Genomic DNA, 18,628 nt, shown 5'->3' with positions numbered 1-18,628 from the left:
CAAAACAATCATAATATGATATAACAAGGTGGTATCTCGCTAGCCCTTTCTGAGACCGCAAAACATAAATGCAGAGCACCTTTAAAGATCAAGGACTAACTAAACATTGTAATTCATGGTAAAAGAGATCCAGTCAAGTCATACCCAATATAAACTAATAGTAATGAATGCAAATGACAGCATGCTCTCCAGCAGGTGCTTTTTAATAAGAGGATGATGACTCAACATAAAAGTAAATAGATAGGCCCTTCACAGAGGGAAGCAGGGATTTGTAGAGGTGCCAGAGCTCGATTTTAAAATAGAGATGAATAACATTTTGAGCGGTATACTTTCATTGTCAACGCAACAACTATGAGATCTCTATATCTTCCATGCTACACACATTATAGGCGGTTCCCAAACAGAATGGTAAAGTTTATACTCCCCCACCACCAACAAGCATCAATCCCTGGCTTGCTCGAAACAACGAGTGTCTCCAACTAACAATAGCCCTGGGGGAGTTTTGTTTAATTATTTTGATTTGCTTTGATCTTTTTGATCATGGGACTGGGCATCTCGGTTACCAACCATTTTCTTGTGAATGAGGAGCGGAGTCCACTCCCCTTGAGAATAACCCACCTAGCATGGAAGATACAGACAACCCTAGTTGATACATGAGCTGCTCGAGCATACAAAACAAAATTTCATTTGAAGGTTTGGAGTTTGGCACATACAAATTTACTTGGAACGGCAGGTAAATACTGCATATAGGAAGGTATGGTGGACTCATATGGAGTAACTTTGGGGTTTATGGAGTTTGGATGCACAAGCAGTATTCCCGCTTAGTACAGGTGAAGGCTAGCAAAAGACTGGGAAGTGACCAACTGAGAGAGCGACAACAGTCATGAACATGCATTAAAATTAATCAACATTGAGTGCAAGCATGAGTAGGATATAATCCACCATGAACATAAATATCGTGAATGCTATGTTGATTTCGTTTCAACTACATGCATGAACATGTGCCAAGTAAAGTCACTCGAATCATTCAAAGGAGGATACAACCCTATGGTACCACATTACAACCATTTTAATAGCATGTTGGCACTCAAGGTAAACTATTATAAACTCCTAGCTAATTAAGCATGTCATAAGCAACTATAATCTCTAATTGTCATTGCAAACATGTTTATTCATAATAAGCTGAATCAGGAACGATGAACTCATCATATTTACAAAAACAAGAGAGGTCGAGTTCATACCAGCTTCTCTCATCTCAATCAGTCCATCATATACCGTCATTATTGCCTTTCACTTGCACGACCGAACGGTGTGTATAATAATAATAGTGCACGTGCATTGGACTAAGCTGGAATCTACAAGCATTCAATTCAAGGGAGAAGACAAGGTAATATGGGCTGTTGGTTAAATAAAGAATCATGCATATGAGAGCCACTAAACATTTTCATTATGGTCTTCTCCTCTCGACCCCCAAAAGAAAGAAAAGAAATAAAACTATTTACACGGGAAAGCTCCCAACAAGCAAAAGAAAAGCGAGAAATCTTTTTGGTTTTTCTTTTAATTACTACTAAAAGCATGGAAATTAAACTAACTAATTTTTTTGGTTTTTCTTAAGGTTTATCAAACACACAAGAAGAAAGCTAGAAAAAGAAATTAAACTAGCATGGATAATACAATGAAAGAGTATGAGCACCGACGACTAGAATAAGTGTGTGAACATGAATGTAATGTCGGCGAGAAATACGTACTCCCCCAAGCTTAGGCTTTTGGCCTAAGTTGGTCTATGCCCAAGGACCGCGGCTACTCTCCCCTGTGTACTGAGGAGTGTCATCTGGATACCACTGGCTGGTGATCTTCTTCGGATCCCACTGGTAACAGGATGGACGATAAGGGTCCAGTGGCGGTTCCGGCTCAGGCTCTGGAGCTGATGTCTGGCCTCGGTGCGCGTACACGGCCGACGGCAAGATGTGGTAAGGGCGTGCAGTTAAATCAAACAAAGAAGGTGCAGGCAGGGTAATAATCTCATTGTGTTTCTTATTAAATCTCAGGTTATACAGAAGCATCTTATCATCATTGTCAACAATAAACTCATGCGCTACCATGCTCCTGTAATCTAAAAAGGTAGGGGGCAGCAGTGTCTGCTCTTCTCATAATGCCTAATAGGTATCTCAAAATGTTAGCAAGGCGTGCAACATAGATACCACCAAAGATGGGGCCCTTTGTACGGTTCAGGCTTAATCGTTTAGCAATAACGGCACCCATACTAAAAGTGTTATGACAAAATAAGGCATGGAACAGAATAATAATATCAGGAACACTGAGGTTTCCACAGTTTCCGCGACCAATTAAGCATCGACTAGCAAATATGGCAAAGTAGCGTAAAACAGGAAAATGTATGCTAGTTATTCTTGCATCGGAAACCTTCCTCGATTCCCCTACAGTAATAGTATCAATAAAACCATCCACATCTTTACGATGTGGTTCATCTAAGCTGCCCTCGAAGGGTATTCTACAAGTCGCGCAAAAATTACGTAATGACATTTCCTTAGCCTCCTCATATAAATGAAAAGCTACTGAAGGAGGTGAATTATTAGGATAATAGTAAAAGTTTTGCACGAAAGTATTGGTAAGTAAGAGATATTGTTCGATCCGGTCGTGGAGGAAGTCGGTGAGGCCAACATTATCAGCCAAAGAATAAAAGTCTTCATAAATCCCGGCTGCTCTCAAGAAATTATCACAAGGCAACTCACACGGCCTTACTTCCGCTACGCGAGGAAGATTATACTTGGACTTTTCTTTCTCCTTAGCTTGTTTATCCTTGGAGCTTTGGCTAGAAGAGCCCCTCAAGAAACAACCTCTTCATATTTTTCTGAATTTTTTTGAAATTTTTAGTAACTCAAAATAAAAGTGAATCAAACTAAACAAGATTGATAGCAACTACTCCCGCAAGTGCCTAGAGCCTATATCATGCATTAGAATTACTTGGGACCTCATAAATTTGACATGCAAGCTCAAGAACAGGGTCACCTACGCAGCAAAAATTTGCAATGAATAAAGCACTAGAACAAAAACTAATTGGACCATTGGAGGAGTCACATACCAAGGAACTGTTGGGTTTCGTAGTAATTTCAAAAAAATTCCTACGCACATGCAAGATCATGTGATGCATAGCAACGAGGGGAGAGTATTGTCTACGTACCCAACGCAGACCGACTGCGGAAGCGATGACACGACGTAGAGGAAGTAGTCGTACGTCTTCTCGATCCAACCGATCAAGCACCGAAACTACGGCACCTCCGAGTTCGAGCACACGTTCAGCTCGATGACGATCCCCGGACTCCGATCCAGCAAAGTGTCGGGGAAGAGTTTCGTCAGCACGACGGCGTGGTGACGATCTTGATGAACTACAGCAGCAGGGCTTCGCCTAAACTCCGCTACAGTATTATCGAGGAATATGGTGGCAGGGGGCACCGCACACGGCTAAGGAATCGATCACGTGGATCAACTTGTGTCAACTTGTGTGTTTAGAGGTGCCCCTGCCTCCGTATATAAAGGAGCCAAGGGGGGAGGGGGCGCCGGCCAAGAGGGAGAGGCGCGGGAGGAGTCCTACTCCTACCGGGAGTAGGACTCCCCCCCCCCCCCAATCCTATTCCAACTAGGATTCCCAAGGGGAAAGAGGGAGAGGGGTGGCTGGCCACCTCTCCTAGTCCTAATAGGACTAGGGGAAGGGGGGAGGCGCGCAGCCCCCTTGGGCTGCTCCTTTCTCCTTTCCACTAAGGCCCATGATGGCCCATATGGTTCCCGGGGGGTTCCGGTAACCCTCCCGGTATTCCGGTAAAATCCCGATTTCACCCGGAACACTTCCGATATCCAAATATAGGCTTCCAATATATCAATCTTTACGTCTCGACCATTTCGAGACTCCTCGTCATGTCCGTGATCACATCCGGGACTCCGAACAACCTTCGGTACATCAAAATGCATAAACTCATAATATAACTGTCATCGTAACCTTAAGTGTGCGGACCCTACGGGTTCGAGAACAATGTAGACATGACCGAGACACGTCTCCGGTAAATAACCAATAGCGGGACCTGGATGCCCATATTGGCTCCTACATATTCTACGAAGATCTTTATCAGTTAGACCGCATAACAACATACGTTGTTCCCTTTGTCATCGGTATGTTACTTGCCCGAGATTCGATCGTCGGTATCCAATACCTAGTTCAATCTCGTTACTGGCAAGTCTCTTTACTCGTTCCGTAATACATCATCTCACAACTAACATATTAGTTGTAATGCTTGCAAGGCTTATGTGATGTGTATTACCAAGAGGGCCCAGAGATACCTCTCCGACAATCGGAGTGACAAATCCTAATCTCGAAATACGCCAACCCAACATCGACCATTGGAGACACCTGTAGTACTCCTTTATAATCACCCAGTTATGTTGTGACGTTTGGTAGTACCCAAAGTGTTCCTCCGGTAAACGGGAGTTGCATAATCTCATAGTCATAGGAACATGTATAAGTCATGAAGAAAGCAATAGCAACATACTAAACGATCGGGTGCTAAGCTAATGGAATGGGTCATGTCAATCAGATCATTCAACTAATGATGTGACCTCGTTAATCAAATAACAACTCATTGTTCATGGTCAGGAAACATAACCATCTTTGATTAACGAGCTAGTCAAGTAGAGGCATACTAGTGACACTCTGTTTGTCTATGTATTCACACATGTATTATGTTTCCGGTTAATACAATTCTAGCATGAATAATAAACATTTATCATGATATAAGGAAATAAATAATAACTTTATTATTGCCTCTAGGGCATATTTCCTTCAGTCTCCCACTTGCACTAGAGTCAATAATCTAGTTCACATCGCCATGTGATTTAACAGCAATAGTTCACATCACCATGTGATTAACACCCATAGTTCACATCGCTATGTGACCAACACCCAAAGGGTTTACTAGATTCAGTAATCTAGTTCACATCGCTATGTGATTAACACCCAAGGAGTACTAAGGTGTGATCATGTTTTGCTTGTGAGAGAATCTTAGTCAACGGGTCTTCCACATTCAGATCCTCATGTATTTTGCAAATTTCTATGTCAACAATGCTCTGCATGGAGCTACTCTAGCTAATTGCTCCCACTTTCAATATGTATCTAGATCGAGACTTAGAGTCATCTAGATTAGTGTCAAACTTGCATCAGCGTAACCCTTTACGACGAACCTTTTTCCATAATCGAGAAACATATCCTTATTCCACTAAGGACAATTTTGACCGCTCTCCAGTGATCTACTCCTAGATCACTATTGTACTCCCTTGCCAAACTCAGTGGTATGGCATACAATAGATCTGGTATACAGCATGGCATACTTTATAGAACCTATGACTGAGGCATAGGGAATGACTTTCATTCTCTTTCTATTTTCTGCCGTGGTCAGGCTTTGAGTCTTACTCAACTTCACACCTTGCAACACAGGCAAGAACTCCTTCTTTGACTGTTCCATTTTGAACTATTTCAAAAATTTATCAAGGTATGTATTCATTGAAAAATCTTATCAAGCGTCTTCATCTATCTATATAGATCTTGATGCTCAATGTGTAAGCAGCTTCACCAAGGTCTTTCTTTGAAAAAACTTTTATTCAAGTATCCTTTCATGCTTTGCAGAATAATTCTACATTATTTCCGATCAACAATATGTCATTCACATATACTTATCAGAAATGTTGTAGTGCTCCCACTCACTTTCTTGTAAATACAGGCTTCACCGTAAGTCTGTACAAAAACTATATGCTTTGATCAACTTATCAAAGCTATATGCTTTGATCAACTTATCAAAGCGTATATTCCAACTCCAAGATTCTTGCACCAGTCCATAAATGGATCGCTGGAGCTTGCACACTTTGTTAGCTCCCTTTGGATCGACAAAACCTTCCGGTTGCATCATATACAACTCTTCTTCCAGAAATCCATTCAGGAATGCAGTTTTGACATCCATCTTCCAAATTTCATAATCATAAAATGCGGCAATTGCTAACATGATTCGGACAGACTTTTAAGCATCGATACGAGTAAGAAAATCTCATCGTATTCAACACCTTGAACTTTGTCAAAAACCTTTTTCGACAAGTCTAGCTTTGTAGATAGTAACACTACTATCAACGTCCGTCTTCCTCTTGAAGATCCATTTATTCTTAATGACTCACCGATCATCGGGCAAGTCAATCAAAGTCTACACTTTGTTCTCATACATGGATCATATCTCAGATTTCATGGCCTCAAGCCATTTCGTGGAATCTGGGCTCATCATTGCTTCCTCATAGTTCGTAGGTTCATCATGGTCTAGTAACATGACTTCCAGAACATGATTACCGTACCACTCTGCTGCGGATCTTACTCTGGAAGACCTACGAGGTTTGGTAGTAACTTGATCTGAAGTTTGATGATCATCATCATTAACTTCCTCACTTATTGGTGTAGGAATCACTGGAACTGATTTCTGTGATGAACTACTTTCCAATAAGGGAGAAGGTATAATTACCTCATCAAGTTCTACTCTCCTCCCACTCACTTCTTTCGAGAGAAACTCCTTCTCTGGAAAGGATCCATTTTAGCAACGAATGTCTTGCCTTCGGATCTGTGATAGAAGGTGTACCCAACAATTTCCTTTGGGTATTCTATGAAGACGCACTTCTCCGATTTGGGTTCGAGCTTATCAGGATGAAACTTTTTCACATAAGCATCGCAGCCCCAAACTTTAAGAAACAACAGCTTAGGTTTACTGCTAAACTATAGTTCATATAGTGTCGTCTCAACGGATTTAGATGGTGCCCTATTTTAAAACGTGAATGCAGCTGTCTCTAATGCATAACCCCAAAACGATAGTGGTAAAGAGATATCATAGATCGCACCATATCAAATAAAGTGCGGTTACGACGTTCGGACACACCATAACGATGTGGTGTTCCAGGTGGCGTGAGCTGTGAAACTATTCCACATTGTTTTAATTGAAGACCAAACTCGTAACTCAAATATTTGTCTCCGCGATCAGATCGCAGAAACTTTATTTTCTTGTTACGATGATTTTTCCACTTCACTCTGAAATTCTTTGAACCTTTCAACTATTTCAGACTTATGTTTCATCAAGTAGATATACCCATATCTGCTCAAATCATCTTGTGAAGGTCAGAAAACAACGATGCTTGCCACGAGCATCAGCACTCATTGGATCGCATACATTGGTATGTATTATTTCCAATAAGTCAGTAGCTCGTTCCATTGTTCCGGAGAACGGAGTTTTAGTCATCTTGCCCAAAAGGCACAGTTCGCAAGTATCAAGTGATTCATAATCAAGTGATTCCAAAATTCCATCAGTATGGAGTTTCTTCATGCGCTTTACACCAATATGACCTAAACGGCAGTGCTACAAACAAGTTGCACTTATCATTATTAACTTTGCATCTTTTGGTTTCAATATTATGATTATGTGTATCACTACGATCGAGATCCAACAAACTATTTTCATTGGGTGTGTAACCATATAAGGTTCTATTCATGTAAACAGAACAACAATTTATTCTCTTACTTAAATGAATAATCGTATTACAATAAACATGATCAAATCATATTCATGCTCAACGCAAACACCAAATAACACTTATTTAGGTTCAACACTAATCCCGAAAGTATAGGGAGTGTGTGACGATGATCATATCAATCTTGGAACCACTTCCAACACACATCGTTACTTCACCCTTAACTAGTCTCTGTTTATTCTGCAACTCCCGTTTCGAGTTACTAATCTTAGCAACTGAACTAGTATCAAATACTGAGGGTTTGCGATAAACACTAGTAAAGTACACATCAATAACATGTATATCAAATATACTTATGTTCACTTTGCCATCCTTCTTATCCGCCAATCACTTGGGGTAGATCCGCTTCCAGTGACCAGTCCCTTTGCAGTAGAAACACTTAGTCTCAGGCTTAGGATCAGACTTGGGCTTCTTCACTTGAGCAGCAACTTGCTTGCTGTTCTTCTTGAAGTTCCCCTTCTTCCTTCTGCCCCTTTTCTTGAAACTAGTGGTCTTGTCTACCATCAACACTTGATGTTTTTCTCGATTTCTACCTTCGTCAATTTCCACATTACGAAGAGCTTGGGAATCGTTTCCGTTATCCCTTGCATGTCATAGTTCATCAGGAAGTTCTACTAACTTGGTGATGGTGACTAGAGAATTCTGTCAATCACTATCTTATCTGGAAGATTAACTCCCACTTGATTCAAGCGATTGTAGTACTCAGACAATCTGAGCACATGCTCACTAGTTGAGCGATTCTCCTCCATCTTTTAGCTATAGAACTTGTTGGAGACTTCATATCTCTCAACTCGGGTATTTGCTTGAAATATTAGCTTCAACTCCTGGAACATCTCATATGGTCCATGACATTCAAAACGTCTTTGAAGTCCCGATTCTAAGCCGTTAAGCATGGTGCACTTAAACTATCAAGTAGTCATCATATTGAGCTAGCCAAACGTTCATAACGTCTGCATTTGCTCCTGCAATAGGTCCGTCACCTAGCGGTGCATTAAGGACATAATTCTTCTGTGCAGCAATGAGGATTTAACCTCAGATCACGGATCAAATCCGCAACATTGCTACCAACATTTTTCAACACAATTTTCTCTAGGAACATATCAAAATAAACACAGGGAAGCAACAACGCGAGCTATTGATCTACAACATGATTTGCAAAATACTACCAGGACTAAGTTCATGATAAATTTAAGTTCAATTTAATCATATTACTTAAGAACTCCCACTTAGATAGACATCCCTCTAATCCTCTAAGTGATCATGTGATCCAAATCAACTAAACCATGTCCGATCATCATGTGAGATGGAGTAGTTTCATCGGTGAACATCATTATGTTGATCATATCTACTATATGATTCACGCTCGACCTTTCGGTCTCCGTGTTCCGAGGCCATATCTGCATATGCTAGGCTCGTCAAGTTTAACCTGAGTATTCTGCGTGTGCAAAACTGGCTTGTACCCGTTGTAGATGGACGTAGAGCTTATCACACCCGATCATCACGTGGTGTCTGGGCACGACGAACTTTGGCAACGGTGCATACTCAGGGAGAACACTTCTTGATAATTTAGTGAGAGATCATCTTATAATGCTACCGTCAATCAAAGCAAGATAAGATGCATAAAAAGATAAACATCACATGCAATCAATATAAGTGATATGATATGGTCATCATCATCTTGTGCTTGTGATCTCCATCTCCGAAGCACCTTCATGATCACCATCGTCACCGGCGCGACACCTTGATCTCCATCGTAGCATCGTTGTCGTCTCGCCAATCTTATGCTTTCACGACTATCACTACCGTTTAGTAATAAAGTAAAGCATTACATCGCGATTGCATTGCATACAATAAAGCGACAACCATATGGCTCCTGCCAGTTGCCGATAACTCGGTTACAAAACATGATCATCTCATACAATAAAATTCAGCATCATGCTTTGACCATATCACATCACAACATGCCCTGCAAAAACAAGTTAGACGTCCTCTACTTTGTTGTTGCTTGTTTTACGTGGCTGCTACGGGCTTAAGTAAGAACCAATCTCACCTACGCATCAAAACCACAACGATAGTTTGTCAAATAGACTATGTTTTAACCTTCGCAAGGACCGGGCGTAGCCATACTTGGTTCAACTAAAGTTGGAGAGACAGTCGCCCGCAAGCCATCTCTGTGCAAAGCACGTCGAGGGAACCGGTCTCGCGTAAGCGTACGCGTAAGGTTGGTCTGGGTCGTCTCGTCCAACAATACCGCCGAACCAAAATATGACATGCTGGTAGGCAGTATGACTTGTATCGTCCACAACTCACTTGTGTTCTACTCGTGCATATAACATCAACATCAATAACCTAGGCTCGGATGCCACTGTTGGGTTTCGTAGTAATTTCAAAAAATTTCCTACGCACACGCAAGATCATGTGATGCATAGCAACGAGGGGAGAGTATTGTCTACGTACCCAACACAGACCGACTGCGGAAGCGATGACACGACGTAGAGGAAGTAGTCGTACGTCTTCTCGATCCAACCGATAAAGCACCGAAACTACGGCACCTCCGAGTTCGAGCACACGTTCAGCTCGATGACGATCCCCGGACTCCGATCCAGCAAAGTGTCGGGGAAGAGTTTCGTCAGCACGACGGCGTGGTGACGATCTTGATGAACTACAGCAGCAGGGCTTCGCCTAAACTCCTCTACAGTATTATCGAGGAATATGGTGGCAGGGGGCACCGCACACGGCTAAGGAATCGATCACGTGGATCAACTTGTGTCAACTTGTGTGTTTAGAGGTGCCCCTGCCTCCGTATATAAAGGAGCCAAGGTGGGAGGGGGCGCCGGCCAAGAGGGAGAGGCGCAGGAGGAGTCCTACTCCTACCGGGAGTAGGACTCCCCCCCCCCAATCCTATTCCAACTAGGATTCCCAAGGGGAAAGAGGGAGAGGGGTGGCCGGCCACCTCTCCTAGTCCTAATAGGACTAGGGGAAGGGGGGAGGCGCGCAGCCCCCTTGGGCTGCTCCTTTCTCCTTTCCACTAAGGCCCATGATGGCCCATATGGTTCCTGGGGGGTTCCGGTAACCCTCCCGGTATTCCGGTAAAATCCCGATTTCACCCGGAACACTTCCGATATCCAAATATCGGCTTCCAATATATCAATCTTTACGTCTCGACCATTTCGAGACTCCTCGTCATGTCCGTGATCACATCCGGGACTCCGAACAACCTTCGGTACATCAAAATGCATAAACTCATAATATAACTGTCATCGTAACCTTAAGCGTGCGGACCCTACGGGTTCGAGAACAATGTAGACATGACCGAGACACGTCTCCGGTCAATAACCAATAGCGGGACCTGGATGCCCATATTGGCTCCTACATATTCTACGAAGATCTTTATCGGTCAGACCGCATAACAACATACGTTGTTCCCTTTGTCATCGGTATGTTACTTGCCCGAGATTCGATCGTCGGTATCCAATACCTAGTTCAATCTCGTTACTGGCAAGTCTCTTTACTCGTTCCGTAATACATCATCTCACAACTAACATATTAGTTGTAATGCTTGCAAGGCTTATGTGATGTGTATTACCGAGAGGGCCCAGAGATACCTCTCCGACAATCGGAGTGACAAATCCTAATCTCGAAATACGCCAACCCAACATCGACCATTGGAGACACCTGTAGTACTCCTTTATAATCACCCAGTTACGTTGTGACATTTGGTAGTACCCAAAGTGTTCCTCCGGTAAACGGGAGTTGCATAATCTCATAGTCATAGGAACATGTATAAGTCATGAAGAAAGCAATAGCAACATACTAAACGATCGGGTGCTAAGCTAATGGAATGGATCATGTCAATCAGATCATTCAACTAATGATGTGACCTCGTTAATCAAATAACAACTCATTGTTCATGGTCAGGAAACATAACCATCTTTGATTAACGAGCTAGTCAAGTAGAGGCATACTAGTGACACTCTGTTTGTCTATGTATTCACACATGTATTATGTTTCCGGTTAATACAATTCTAGCATGAATAATAAACATTTATCATGATATAAGGAAATAAATAATAACTTTATTATTGCCTCTAGGGCATATTTCCTTCAGGAACAATCTCCAAAGCAGTTTTGTGAATGGAGCTTTGAGCAAGGAGATCGAAAATCGCAGCAAAATGAGCTAGACCTCATGCTTGAGCTGGATGGGGATTTCTTTGGGAGGAAGATGGAGTGTGTAGGTGCAGGAATAAGTGGAGGGGTCCACCATGGCCCCACGCGGCAGGGGGCGCACCCAGTCAGAGTAGGCACACCCTGGACCCTCGTGGCCAGGTGCTTGCCCCCCTGTTGTGTTCTCAGTGCCTATAATCCTCAAATATTCCATAAAAAAATCATACTAAATTTGCAGGGCATTTGGAGAACTTTTATTTTCGGGATATTTTTTTATTGCATGGATAATTCAGAAAACAGACAGATAATACTATTTTTGCTTTATTTATTCTAAATAACAGAAAGTAAAAAGAGGGTACAAAAGGTTGTGCCTTCTAGTTTCATCCATCTCATGATCATCAAAAGGAATCCACTAACAAGGTTGATCAAGTCTTATTAACAAACTCATTCCGAATAACATGGAACCGAAATTTCGAATAACACTAGGTTACCTCAAAGGGGATATGAACATCCCCAATAATAAGAATATCATATTTTTTCTTGACAGTAAGAAGAGGAAATTCAAAACCTCCAATAATGATAGTTGGAATTTTTCCAATAGAATTGATGCTATGAACTTAAGGTTGTTTCCTCGGAAAGTGTACCGTATGCTCGTTACCATTAACATGAAAAGTGACATTGCCTTTGTTGCAATCAATAACAGCCCCTACAGTATTCAAAAAGGGTCTACCAAGTATAATCGACATACTATCATCCTCGGGACTATCAAGAATAACAAAGCCCGTTAAGATAGTGACATTTGCAACCACAACAGGCACATCCTCACAAATACCAACAGGTATAGCAGTTGATTTATCGTCCATTTGCAAAGATATTTCAGTAGGTGTCAACTTATTCAATTCAAGTCTACGATATAAAGAGAGAGGCATAACACTAACACCGGCTCCAAGATCACATAAAGTGGTTTTAACATAGTTTCTTTTAATGGAGCATGGTATAGTTAGTACTCCTGGATCTCCAAGTTTCTTAGGTATTCCACCTTTAAAAGTATAATTAGCAAGCATGGTGGAGGTTTCAGCTTCCGGTCTCTTTCTTTTATTTGTAATGATATCCTTCATATATTTAGCATAAGGATTTACTTTAAGCATATTAGTTAAGCGCATACGTAAGAAGATAGGTCTAATCATTTTAGCAAAGCGCTCAAAATCCTCATCATCCTTTTTCTTGGATGGCTTTGGAGGGAAAGGCATGGGTTTCTGAACCCAAGGTTCTCTTTCTTTTCTGTGCTTCCTAGCAACAAAGTCTCTTTTATCATAACGTTGATTCCTTGATTGTGGGTTATCAAGATCAACAGCCTGTTCAATCTCTACATTATTGTTATTGCTAGGTTGAGCATCAACATGAACATTATCATTAACATTATCACTAGGTTCATGTTCATCACCAGATTGTGTTTCAGCATCAGAGATAGAAATATCATTGGGATTCTCACGTGTGTCCACAACAGGTTCACTAGAAGCATGCAAAGTCCTATCATTTTTCTTTTTCTTCTTTTTAGAAGGACTATATGCATCTAAATTATTTCTCTGAGAATCCTGCTCGATTCTCTTAGGGTGGCCTTTAGGATACAAAGGTTCCTGAGTCATTCTACCAGTTCTAGTAGCCACTCTAACAACAAAGTCATGTTTATTATTTAATTCATCGAGTAAATCACTTTGAGCTTTAAGTACTTGTTCTGGTTGAGTGGTAACCATAGAAGCATATTTGCTAATGAGTTTAAGTTCACCTTTAACTCTAGCCATATAATCACTCAAGCGTCCTATCATGAAAGCATTATTATTTAATTCTCTACCAACATAAGCATTAAAACTTTCTTGCCTAGCCATAAAGTCTTCAAATTCATTTAAACATTGGCTAGGAAATTTAGTAGACGGGATTTCAATTTTATCATATCTATATAGAGAATTTACCTTTACTACCTGTGTCTGGTTATCAAGACAATGTGTTTCTTCAACAGGCGGTACATTAAGACTATGTATTTCTTCAATAGGGGGTAAATTCTTAAATCTTCAGCTTTAATACCTTTTTCTTTCATAGATTTCTTTGCCTCTTGCATATCTTCAGGACTGAGAAATAGAACACCTCTCTTCTTTGTAGTAGGTTTAGGAATTGGCTCAGGCATTGGCTCCATTGGCTTAGGAAGAGTCCAATTATTTTCATTAGTCAACATATTATTCAATAACAATTCAGCTTGGTCAACTGTTCTTTCCCTGAAAACACAACCAGCACAACTATCCAAGTGGTCCTTGGAAGCATCGGTTAGTCCATTATAAAAGATATCAAGTATTTCGTTTTTCTTAAGAGGATGATCAGGCAAAGCATTAAGTAATCGAAGAAGCCTCCCCCAAGCTTGTGGGAGACTCTCTTCTTCGATTTGCACAAAATTATATATTTCCCCCAAGGCAGCTTGTTTCTTATGAGCAGGGAAATATTTAGCAGAGAAGTAATAAATCATATCCTGGGGACTACGCACACAACCAGGATCAAGATAATTAAACCAAGTTTTAGCATCACCCTTTAATGAGAATGGAAATATCTTAAGGATATAATAATAGCGGGATTTCTCATCATTAGTAAACAGGGTGGCTATATCATTTAACTTAGTAAGATGTGCCACAACAGTTTCAGATTCATAGCCATAAAAAGGATCATATTCAACCAAAGTAATTATCTCAGGATCAACAGAGAATTCATAATCCTTATCAGTAACAAAGATAGGTGAAGTAGCAAAAGCAGGTTCATATTTCATTCTAGCATTCAGAGATTGTTGCTTCCATTTAGCTAATAACTTCTCAAGATGATATCTATCATTGCAAGAAAGAATAGCTCTAGCAGCTTCTTCATCCATAACATAACCCTCTGGAACAACAGGCAATTCATACTTAGGGGGAGAATCTTCATAATCACTATCATCAATAATTTCATCTTCAATAATTTCATTCTCTCTAACCCTAGCAAGTTGTTCATCTAAAAATTCACCTAATGGCAAAGTAGTATCAAGCATAGAAGTAGTTTCATCATAAGTATCATGCATAGCAGAAGTGGCATCATCAATAACATGCGACATATTAGAATTCATAGCAGTAGCAGGTTTAGGTGTCGCAAGCTTACTCAAAACAGAAGGAGAATCTAGTTCAGAGCTAGATGGCAGTTCCTTACCTCCCCTCGTAGTTGAGGGAAAAATCTTAGTTCTTTCGTCTTTCAAGTTCCTCATAGTGATCAGCAGATATAAATCCCAAGTGACTCAAAGAATAGAGCTATGCTCCCCGGCAACGGCGCCAGAAAATAGTCTTGATAACCCACAAGTATAGGGGATCACAACTGTTTTCGAGGGTAGAGTATTTGACCCAAATTTATTGATTCGACACAAGGGGAGCCAAAGAATATTCTCAAGTATTAGCAGTTGAGTTGTCAGTTCAACCTTACCTGGATAACTTAGTATCTGCAGCAAAGTATTTAGTAGCAAGTAGTATGATAGTAATGGTAACAGTGATAAAAGTAGCGATAGCAGTTTTGTGGTAGTTGTAATAGTAGCGACAGAAAAGTAAATAAGCAAAGCACAATATGTGAAAATCTCATAGGCATTGGATCAATGATGGATAATTATGTCGGATGCGATTCCTCATGTAATAGTTATAACATAGGGTGACAGAGAACTAGCTCCAATTCATCAATGTAATGTAGGCATGTATTCCGAATATAGTCATACGTGCTTATGGAAAAGAACTTGCATGACATCTTTTGTCCTACCCTCCCATGGCAGCGGGGTCCTAGTGGAAACTAAGGGATATTAAGGCCTCCTTTTAATAGAGTACCGGACCAAAGCATCAACACATAGTGAATACATGAACTTCTCAAACTACGGTCATCACCGAGAAGTATCCCGAATATTGTCACTTAGGGGTTGTCGGATCATAACACATAATAGGTGACTATAGACTTGCAAGACAGGATCAAGAACTCACATATATTCATGAAAACATAATAGGTTTAGATCTGAAATCATGGCACTCGGGCCCTAGTGACAAGCATTAAGCATAGCAAAGTCATAGCAACATCAATCTCAGAACATAGTGGATACTAGGGATCAAACCCTAACAAAACTAACTTGATTACATGGTAAATCTCATCCAACCCATCACCGTCCAGCAAGCCTATGATTGCTTTACTCACGCACGGCGGTGAGCATCATGAAATTGGTGATGGAGGATGGTGGATGATGACGACGGCGACGAATCCCCCTCTCCGGAGCCCCGAACAGACTCCAGATCAGCCCTCCCGAGAGAGATTAGGGCTTGGCGGCGGCTCCGTATCGTAAAACAAGATGAAACTTTCTCTCTGATTTTTTTCTCCGTGAAAGCAAATATATAGAGTTGGAGTTGAGGTCGGTGGAGCACCAAGGGGCCCACGAGGCAAGGGGCGCGCCCAGGAGGAGGGGGCGCGCCCCCACCCTCATGGACAGGGTGTGGGCCCCCTGGCCTAAATTCTTTTGCTAGTATTTTTTATATTTTCCAAACGTAATCTCCGTGGATTTTCAGGTCATTCCGGGAACTTTTTATTTCTGCACAAAAATAACACCATGGCAGTTCTGCTGAAAACAGTGTCAGTCCGGGTTAGTTTCATTCAAATCATGCAAGTTAGAGTCCAAAACAAGGGCAAAAGTGTTTGGAAAAGTAGATACGTTGGAGACATATCATGTTGCTACCACCATGAAGAGCTTCGAGGACGCCATGCTGAACAAGTACATGGTGGTTGTCCCTCCCAGCGAAGCCGGTGGGACAAGCGACGCGCCTGTCGATGAGGTTCCGCTGACGAAGCGGTGGCGACGCCCAAGTCTGAAGAGGTGGCTCAGAGATTCTACTTTTGCCTTTTTATCCTGCACCATGCGACATGCCTCAGGGAGGCGTTTAAAACTATTTGCTTGGAACAATATGTTTTGTAATAACTAGATTATGCTCCTTCAGCTTTTCCGTTTGCTTTATTGTTCGGCGTCGACAGAGCCCGGCCCTACGCGTACCTCAGCCGTCGTTGGGTTGTCCGGATCACCAGGACGAGCCCAAGAGGTGAGGGGCTACGGGATCAGTTAGGCTCCTGAGTCGCGATGATCAGAAGTCCTCCTTGACGTACGAACAGCTTAGGAAAAGGTGCAGGGGCAAGCCTTGGCGTTCTGCGTCGGCAGGGCTCGGCCCTGCGCATACATCAACCTCGTTGGGTCATCCGGATCACGAGGACGAACCCAAAAGGTGAGGGGCTACGTGACCAGTTAGGCTCCTGAGTCGCGATGCTCAGGAGTCCCCCTTGACGTATGAACGGCTTGAAAGAAAAGGGTGACAACCAGGTCTTGGCGTTCTGTGTTGGCAGGGCCCGGCCCCGCGCATCCTCAACCATCGTTGGGTCGTCCAGATCACCAGGACGAGCCCAAGAGGTGAGGGGCTACGTGACCAGTTAGGGTCCTGAGTCACGATGCTCAGGAGTCTCCCTTGACGTACGAACAGACCATCCTACCTTTCCCTCGCCAAGCTCTCGCTTGGGAGGGGTGTGCGAAGACCGCCAGGCCCGTGAGGCCTGGCGAGGTGGGGTACGCCAGGCGTGACCTGAGCGTAGCCCCCGTGCCCAGCCCCCTCGTGCTACCTTCCCAAGGGAGAGCAGCGCGGTGAGGCTAGTCACCGAGCTTGGAGGCTCCCTGGGGTTAATGCGACCGTGAGGCCACCCCCAGTTGTTTATCACCAGCGCGGAGCATAGCGCTTCCGCCCCTACACGGGCATAGCTGCTTCTCGGCAGTGTCGACGGTCAGCATGGAGCATGGTGCTTCCATTGGTGCGTGGGAGGGGGCTCCCTCTAAGGAGAGCCCCCGGGGCATGTACAGCCCCGCCTTGACACGTGGCTTGCACGGCAAGGCTGGAGGAGGTGTATATGGGCGCCCATGAGCCAGCGCGGGACTCACGAGGCCCTACCTCAAGGCGGGTTGTGCCTGGTCTTGATTGGGGATGCTTGGATTCACTACTAGGGAAAACCTTATACACAGAATCTTACCAGCAGCGATCTTGAAAATACCACGCTACTGCTATTTAGCAGCAGCGCGTTCAAGGCAAACGCGCTGCTGAAAGAAAAGTAGCAGTAGCGCGTTCCCACAAAACTGCGCTACTGCTCTAATTGCCATGACCTCGCTGTCCAGCTAGTTATAGCAGTGACGCCCTATAACGAACCGCGCTACTGCTACAGATGTTAGCAGCAGCGCACTTCTTTCAAAGTCGCTACTACTAAGTTCAGCCCACAAGTTTAGTCCCACCTCGCTCCGCGAACAGGGTGTTTACCACCTTAAATATGTTACTCCTCAAACTATCACAAGCAGTTGGTCTTCACTGAACTCTATGTGTAGAATTTGTGGCCTCAATATGAGTCTTCTCCGGTTCCTACTGGAGAGGACTCATATTGACAATTCAGATTCTACACAAAAAGATCATCGATGGCCAATGTATTTTTGCATTTGACAGACAACTTATCAGTAGCGCTTTTAGTAGCAAAGCGCTACTACTAGTCCAACTTAGCAGTAAAGTGCATCATCGCGCATCGCTACTGCTATTCTCGTTAGCTGTAGCGCGTTTTCTTACCCACGCTACTACTAACCCTACCTTATCCCCACGCGCGCGGCCGACCCCTCTCTCTCACTCACTCTCCCCCTCACTCTCGCCCGCGCCGATAACTGCCGTCGCCCGTCGCAGCCGCCGCCGTCCGTCCGCCACCGAGGTACTCCCTCCTTCCATCCCTCCTCCTCCCACCGCGCCCT

The sequence above is a fragment of the Triticum dicoccoides genome, chromosome 6B (assembly GCF_002162155.2).
Source record: "Triticum dicoccoides isolate Atlit2015 ecotype Zavitan chromosome 6B, WEW_v2.0, whole genome shotgun sequence".
In the NCBI taxonomy this organism is placed as follows: domain Eukaryota; kingdom Viridiplantae; phylum Streptophyta; class Magnoliopsida; order Poales; family Poaceae; genus Triticum; species Triticum dicoccoides.
The sequence above is the reverse complement of the archived record's forward strand: the minus strand, read 5'-3'. Positions refer to the sequence as shown.